Source organism: Ptychodera flava, chromosome 10 (assembly GCF_041260155.1).
Source record: "Ptychodera flava strain L36383 chromosome 10, AS_Pfla_20210202, whole genome shotgun sequence".
NCBI classification, from domain to species: Eukaryota; Metazoa; Hemichordata; class Enteropneusta; family Ptychoderidae; genus Ptychodera; species Ptychodera flava.
This window is the reverse complement of record NC_091937.1, coordinates 39,427,559-39,436,437: the sequence shown is the minus strand read 5'-3', so window position 1 is coordinate 39,436,437 and position 8,879 is coordinate 39,427,559. Positions and strand designations below refer to the sequence as shown.

At 37.5% G+C, this 8,879-nt stretch overlaps 1 long non-coding RNA gene across 2 annotated transcripts in view; it reads left to right on the top strand.

Moving 5' to 3' along the window:
- The first annotated feature begins 1,115 nt into the window (after positions 1–1,115).
- Positions 1,116–8,879, top strand: part of LOC139142746 (uncharacterized) — a 123,049-nt gene continuing 115,285 nt past the window's right edge. For both annotated transcript variants that reach the window (XR_011554470.1, XR_011554471.1), the window contains exons 1-2: positions 1,116–3,124; positions 4,793–5,243. This is a non-coding gene — a long non-coding RNA (uncharacterized lncRNA). The remainder of the gene's footprint in view (positions 3,125–4,792; positions 5,244–8,879) is intronic.

The following is an 8,879-nucleotide window of genomic DNA, read 5'->3' as shown; positions in this document are numbered from 1 at the left end:
AAGCTTAAATTTCCCATAAGCTTCGGTCTCAAAATGGGGGAAAGCTATCCAAACTTTTTGAATGAGATTCAGAATTTCATTGCATATTTAGGGGCTGTGGATAATTGAAACATGCACATGGTAAACACAAGTAAGTGCATTTGGACTCAACCCCCTCCCCCTCCCGAAAACAAAAGTTTGGAAGTGCAAAAATCCAACCAATTCTCATTCTGTATCAGCATAAATACAATCAATCAATCTCTTGTACCAAACTCACCATGTTATCCCAGATTTTTGTTTTTCATTTAGTAAGAGAATGTTTGAAAGTGTCATTGAAGAAAGTTTTAGCTGAACTTTCGTGGTGCATACGTTTTTCATACAATGTATAGCTGCTTGAGAGGTCGTGTCTGACTGGTAGATTGAAATTATTTACAGCAACTTAAGGTAGAACGCACCTCGGGGACAGACATTCGGACTCTCAAACTTTTACAATTCTCTTCTGATATACCACATGTGGGTGGGGGGGGGGGGGGGGTTCATTTTAACCCTTTCACCCCCAGTTCCCTGTATACAGGTCCAACTTAACCATAGAAAACAATGGATTGGGACAAACCATGGTGGTGAAAGGTTCATTTTAAAGCTCTTGGTGAAAGAAATTTTTCACCGGCTTACTTTTTCGAAATTAGAAAATTTTTATTTTTCTCCATGGAGTTAACACAGGGATGGCGGCCATTTTGAATTTCTAATATCGGTAAATCTTGGGTAATTTTTTTCTCTAGTACCAAAATTTGCGCGGTGACCCCCTATTTTTATTCTTGATTTTGAAAGAGAATGATTAAAAGATTCCTTGAGGAAAGTTAGAGCAAAAGTTTAAGTCTTTCACTTTCGAGGTGCATACTACCTCAAGGAGTCTGAAACAAGCACTTTTATCTACCTGATTGGCTGTCAGCCTATAATTCAATAAAAACAGTGAGTTTCAGTCAACCAATCAGCAGGAAGCTACTGAGACTTTGCACATTAACCCATGTTTTGACTTCATGAAGCACTTTATTTATATTTTATTGCAACTGATAATAACTTTTAACATCGTAAAGCTTGTCCACTCTGTGCCACACAGGCTTACCATTCAAATGATGACGTGCAGTAAGTCATTAATTTAAATGATTTATTGTACTCATGAAATAAAGTTTCTCTGAAACCAGTAATTACTGATAAAATATCTATTTCATGGTCCTCTCATTCCTGTTTATACCAGAACTTTGTTATTTTTTTGCTGTAATACCAGTATGAATGTGAAGAAACTTAACTGAACTAGACGATGCTTAGACCTCTACAAGATACATCAAAAATATAATCTGATCAGTGGAATTTATTTCTCTGATCTTAAAAATCACAAATTAAAGGAAACACAAAAACAGGTACGGTTACATTTAGGATGTGACAACTCATTTCATATGAAAAGAGAATCTTTTTTGCAATTCGGAAAATATGAATAGTGTCTCAAATAATCTCAGCAGAGAGTCTCCTACAAGACGGATGCAATTAAATCATAAATGGACAAAACCAAAAGCCTTGAAATCAGCTGACAGTGAGAATAAAAGAAAGGATGTATATAATTGTTAACTTTCCCTCAAGTTTCTGCTCTGAATTACATCTCCATAAAATAATACACTAGTGTAAACACATTCACATAAATAATCCTGTGGATTTTCAGTTCTGCTGTTTATGAACAAGTCTATTACAGGAGATACAGAGTGTAAAACAAACACTAGTTAATTAAAAATCCCAATATTTGGATAAGCTTAAATCCTTCAACAGTAACTTTCATGTTACATGAACTTGTACCTTTTAATTTCATTGAATATGAATGAAAGTAATACATTTTTACAGAAGACGTGGTCATACCATCATCTCTTGTTTCTATAATTTCTCATGAAATTTAACTTAAAGAGTCATCTCAATCCATCCATCTTTCTTGTATACTTTTCTTCCTAACATATTTTCAAACGAAACAGTGAGAAACATAAGATTTACTTTCCTGTTAAAGTTTACAGGGCTGAGAAACTGCATTGTAAATAATCTAGAGAGAAAAAAACAAAAACGAAAGTAGTTGCAAAAGTAAAACTACAGAGGGCGCTACTCTCTTCACGGCAATGGCTCGCCAGCTAACATAACTTGCAGTTATAAACAGTTATATAAAGGGTAAAAGAACAACACTTGCACTGGACCGTACGTGGAACCAAGTCCGAAATTTTTTCGACCAATGTATGTGCGTTGCGAGATTGCTTAGAAAATTGATTTATTCTTTATAGTAACTGTTTTTTTTCGGAATGACAAAAATACGTTCCTTGAAATAGTTTAGCTGGATCAAATGTCATTTTCAACGTAGAATAAGGCAATTAAAGGCACAAAGCTCAGCGTATCGTCAGGAAATGGAGTGACCGTTCGCAGCGGCATTTACCACCCGGTCATTGAAAGATCAGTTATGTATAAAATAAAACAAGCTGGAATGCTCTGAACACTGCCACCGCAAAGCGTATAGCTTCGGAACATTATTACACATAGCATTATAGCTTGCACGATCGTTGTCTTGTCTATGAATCTAGAAGTATAAATGGAATGTCAAATATACTTAACTGTAAATATGTACACGTACAAAAGACTGATCCGAAAAAGTAGCAACTGAGTGTGAAAGATGACAAAAATAAATAACAAACATGTGTTCTTCACTTTCGATTCTCACAATGCTTGCAACAAATAGCAAATCATCGTCATAAGCTTACAAGTAAATAAAGTACAACGTGATGACATACAGTATTTCAGTTGTATTACATAGGATTGAAGAGTAACCTTAATTCCATCAAGAAAAACCGAATTACTTGTATTCAAAATCGCGTACTTCACAAAAAGGTTATTTCAGTACATGTATGAACAAAATGTTGTACAATCGTTCTCGGCATTCGGTTACAGAGAGCAGCGCCCTCTTCAGACTCATTTGCATCAAACATAACATTAGTACTGTGGTTCTCGGTCGGCGGACTGGCTGTGCCGTCTTCCTCTTTATATCATTTAAAATGGAGAAATCTACCACTGTTTATTGGAAATATTTACACAACAGATCAAAACAGACATCACAGATAAACAGGTATGTTTTTTGATGTTTATTTTGCACACACAATGTTGATCCGCCTCGGTCTAGTGTAGTTGCGATGTGATGGGATCACACCGATCAGCTGTGATGCAGTGTATTGATAGCTGTGGGTCCATAGCTGTGTGTGTTTTCGGACGGGATTCCTGCCTTTTACGGGCTGGTTTTGACTTTTTACGATTTTAACCCCGCCACCACAGCTATGGGAAAATGCGTAGAAAAGCGTCCATGTTACGCCCGACAGCACCCTTGTCGCAACTTTGTTCGGCGATATTTCGAAAAGTTTCCATCCAAATTACAAATTGCCAACACTCATCGACAACTTGGAGATTAGGGACTCGCCACGACCAGAAATCCGCTTAAAATTCACTGAAATATCGCCGTTTTTCTAGCTTCAACCGACATGACTACCCGGAGACCGCCATTTCGCTGGCGTAAAACTGTTGTTCGAGGCTCTCTGCAGAACGTCACTACAGTGACGTAGCGGTGACCTCTCAACTTAAGAAAACAAACTGACAGATTACAGCCTGATCCGCGCGGCATAAACAATCACAGATCCCAGGACTGGACTATTTTTTTCCCAATTAAAGTTTGATTTCAGTTTTGTGAGACTGGCAATGTCCATAGGACGAACGATGGTCATCGATATCACACGATGAACTACTCAGTTTGTTTTATAAGTTGAGAGGCACCGCTACGTCACTGTGGTGACGTTCTGCAGAGAGCCTCGAACACACTTTTACGCCAGCGAAATGGCGGTCTCCGGGTAGTCATGTCGGTTGAAGCCAGAAAAAACGGCGACATTTCAGTGAATTTAAGCGGATTTCTGGTCGTGGTGAGTCCCTAATAACCAAGTTGTCGATGAGTGTTGGCAATTTGTAATTTGGATGGAAACTTTTCGAAATATCGCCGAACAAAGTTGCGACAAGGGTGCTGTCGGGCGTAACATGGACGCTTTTCTACGCATTTTCCCATAGCTGTGGTGGCGGGGTTAAAATCGTAAAAAGTCAAAACCAGCCCGTAAAAGGCAGGAATCTCGTCCGAAAACACCACAGCTATGGACCCACAGCTGTGATGCAGTGTACTGATAGCTTTTCAGCCGCCGATCGCATCAAAAATATTGAAATTTGTCACTTCTAATTGTCCAAATCAACTCACTTTTTGTTTTATCGTGGTTACAAGATGAAATGATTGTCATAGAAAACACATTTCTTTCAAAATTCTGTTCTCAAATTCTGTGCATAACCCAGAATTGATTCATGGACTGCACGCCATGTGTCGAGTCTTGATTGCGTACGTAAACACTCAACTTGATCGTTTGGCCTTTCTGTCAAATTTCCTAAATTTTGTAACTGAAAACTATCAACAATCAATACCATTCACATCTATGTTTTCTCTAGAGATGAGGCGACATCGACATACTATATTATTTTCCCAGCACCATCATTCTAAACCTGAGAAATTGATGGTTTTTGAGTTGTAAACATGATGCAAACTATGATTTGTTCATCGTCACGCTTGAGTGATAATCGGAAATTGACTTCGCGCCAAAAGTTTTGACAGAAATCCAATATTTTGATGAAATGCAGACATACACATCATCTTGGTGTTTCTGTCTACTTAGAAAATACTGTGATGTGTTTGTCGTCTAACCCTCTAACACAGATTCTGTCTCGGCTGACTGCAATGTACCTGGGGCTGCTCAATTTACGTTTGAAAAGATTACCAACCCAAGTCCTATCTCGACTCCAAATCGAAATCCTATGATTGTCGGAATCACAAACATAAACATTGTCAGCGCCATCAACGGCAATGCTGTGTGGGCAGTACAGCTGACTATCGCCGTCACCTTCCTCACCGTATTGGTACAGGTAATTGAAATCAGAATCAAAACACTTGATGCAGTGATTGTCACTGTCAGACACCATGATGACATCCATACTGTTGACAGCGACAAACCAGGGGTAGTGGAACTGTGTCTTGCCAAGACCAAGACTACCAACTTCTGCTACATGTTGACCAGTCTTGGTGTACTTGAGTAACCTATGACCTTTGACATCAGTGACCAAAACAAACCCTTTCAAGAGAGCTATGCAGTAGGGATCTACATCTGCAGGTAAAGTAATTATGCTGATAACTTTATTATTTTGATCACAAACAACAATTTGCAAATTGCTGTCATCAAGTATGAAGTAGTGGTTGTCCTGAGAGACTACTACGGACAGTGGCTGGAATGGCTTGGCAAACTGACCGCTGAAACTTCCTAGCACCTTTTCACATGTGTAGTCTTGGTTCAGTATCTGAACAATGTTGTTGTTCCTGTCACACACCAGAAGTTTATCATCATGGAAGGTTAAACCACATGGATTGTTGAACTTCTGTCCTGGATAAGGACCTTGACCCTTGAGTGTGCATTTTGACCAGCCATCTGCAAGATAGGAGAGGTCAAAGGTCAAAACGAGCAAATTAACAGAGTAAATTTGCAATGTTTACAACTGTTTGCTTATAGTTATCCAGTTTGAAATTGACAGTAGCTATTGACACAATTCAAAGTGCGTCAAAAAGTGAATTAAAGAGAGTAAATTTTGAACTTTAATATTTTTGTTTTATTTATGTTTAATGTCATTTTACCATGGCAACAATACAATCTATTTTTCATGAAAATAGCTTTTTCAACTTAGAAATGCCCACCATTGTCACCAGGAATTCATTCACTTTCTTACAGATGTAATCATAAAATAACTGTTATGCCTACATTTCTTTCATTATAAAAGTGTATGTTGCCATGGCAACACTTTTGTAGATTTTAGTTCAAAATTTATTTTGACTTGTATCTACTATGTTAGATGTGATCAAGTCAAAATTCTTTTGCTAAACTTCAAGGATGATGGCAAACACTACATTTGACAAACACATTCATTCTTGTCATGATGGCAAGTTAATGTAGGGAGGGTTTTTACTGATAATATTAAAAATATTTTCTTAATGCTACATTTTGAATAAATGCTTGCACACGCAAATTATTTTTGCAAGCGCTCTAAGTGAGATGCAATTGTGCTGAATAACATGTGAAGAAGATTAGGGTAATAATTGTGTTAGTGACAGATGTCTACCTACTCTGAATCAATGTATTAGGACAATTCTTCATGTTCACATTGTTTAGTATTTTAAATTTTTACTGGTAATTTTGCCATGGCAACAAAATATATTTTCTTTTTTTTCATAATTCATTTTTTGGAAAATATAGGAAACATAATTGTTTTTGTACAGATAAATCAATGTGTTCATTTCACTGAAAAACTTAATTATGATACATGCATTGTCCCTTTATTTGCTTATATTTAGTGAGGGTTATGTTGCCATAGCAACTGTGATTATTAATGCAAAATTATCAGCTGAAGCTAGTCTAAATTATTTTACTGTTTTAAAGGCTTATGAGAAGGCATTATATTTTAGCAAGAGTTTTCTTAATGTGCTGAACAGGTGACCACAAAAAATATTCCCACAAATATTTCTTAACCATCGTGTAAATTTTTTTACACATAAATGCACATTTGTACAATATGAAGTACCTACCATATACCACATTCATATACTGCATTTTTTGTAAAGAAGCATTTTTTTTCAATATTTTTCTAACAGTGATAGAAAACAGTGAATCTTCTGTCTCGTTTTAGTATGCAGTTGGAATATTTATTGAATTCTCTGATTCAAGCAAAGACAGTTTTGATTTGAAAACAATTTTGCCAACAGAAATGATTTTTTTCTAAATTTTTCATGCAGACTAATAGGAATCTAGTCATCACAAATATAACAAGTGGCAAACAGTTGAATTATTACAAGTAATGATTTCTGCATTCATAGTACAAGTAGACTTGGGTGAGGCTTACACAAATTCTTCCATCTTAAATTTTCATCCTCTTTAATCTGACTATCAAAAAGTGCTGCAGCCTGAGGCCACATTCCAAATGTTGAGTGACCTTTGACCTCAGCATAATAGTATTTGTGACACTAACAGATATAGCCTTAGATATTTTCCAAAGGTAGATCACTTCTTCTAAATCTAAGGTCTACAAATACCAATGGCTAGTGCAGTCAACCTTGATTGTACCATTTGAACTCAATGAAAAAGAAAATGATATTGTTTTACTTTTGTGTATTACCATTAATTACCAGTATGTCAATTATTCACCTTTAAATTAATATTTAGCAGTTCGTTGCCACTCTTAATTTGAAGGTTCGTTTTCGAATGACTGCACATGCCCAGATCTCATCTCGATTACGTCACTGACTTCAAAGTCTTCGTGTTTGGTTTGGGACATCGGCTAATTTCGGCCTTTGTAACGCTATGCAAGGCCAAGTTCGGAAAAATTCGGTCATGGTTAACCTCGTGACTAACCTCACTTCAACATCATGGCAGCAAGAGAGCATGATAAGTCATAATTTGCCAACTTTTCAAGCTTTCTGTTTGACGTAGTGCGATCGTCACCTCAATGTTTTCAGTATCGGCAGTGACAGGTCAAGCACCTGCAGTTCAAAAAAGTCCCATTTTCGCGTACTTATGTGTTTGTGAGCAATGTCATTCAAGTTATTCAATCGATAAATATAGATGAATAAAGGATGGCAGTTTCATTGAGCTACGTTGACGGGGGACGTTGGGGGACATTTTTGAAAATTGGTTACCCTTCCAAATTGTATTCGTTCAGCCTGGTCAAGCCAGCTAAATTGATGTTCGCCAAACTGTGGATGGTTAAAAGACTTTGGAAGTGCAGATTTTTGATAAAGAGCTATGTTTATTGACTGAATGGAGTGTTCGTATTCAGACTACTAGTTACAGTTACTTCATATTGACTCAGAATTGAGTCAGAATTTATAAATGCCCCAGCCATCAGTGTGTGTGCGGGGGGTGGGGGGGTGGTTATGGCGATTTGCTTGTTGATTTTAGGGTTTCCAAGTTGTTTTTCCCAGGGTTGAGGCATTTGACAAACTTCATAAGATTATATCCAAATACCCCACACTAGGGTAGTACGTGGGTAGGGGTTGACATTGACTTCGTACTTTCTGCTGTCCCTTAACTTAAGAAAGTTAAACCCCATCGTAAATATGTTGAAGCTTCAGCATGCTTGAGATACATGTTTTAATACAGATACCGGTACACTGCTGTTAGTCAAACACGTGTATGTCACACATTCAGAACGACCTAGACACATTGGGCATGGAGTGAAATCAGTTACTTTGCACGTCGCCTTCAAGTTCAACTTAATTTGCATTCTGAAACTTCATCATTGTAGTAAGTACATACAGTGATAATACCAATGAATTGTCCCCGGGAATTTACCAATGGATGGGCGCTCAGTTATGAACACGGAGGAAAATGTACGGCAAAGCAAAACTTGAGGTCTAAATCAGCTTGAAATTGGTGTGTAAACAACCTATTTATCTTCGCTAAGTGATCGGTCCCGGCATTATTACCACTTGCCCGGCTGCACTGTGGCCGGTCACCGTCCATTTCCGAGTGAGTTACAGTTCAACAGCTGATTCCCGCTGTAATCTGTGTGACGTAATCGGGATTGAATAGGCATGCGCGTATCAAAGTTCACGAGGTCGTACAATCTGCGATTGCGCGAACGAACCTCCAAATTAAGAGTGGCAACGAACTGTTTAGGAGGATGACACATGTTCAGCAATTTCTCTTTTCAAGCATCTGTTTATGCACTTGCCATTTTTCATTAATTAATGCTCAAGTCTATAA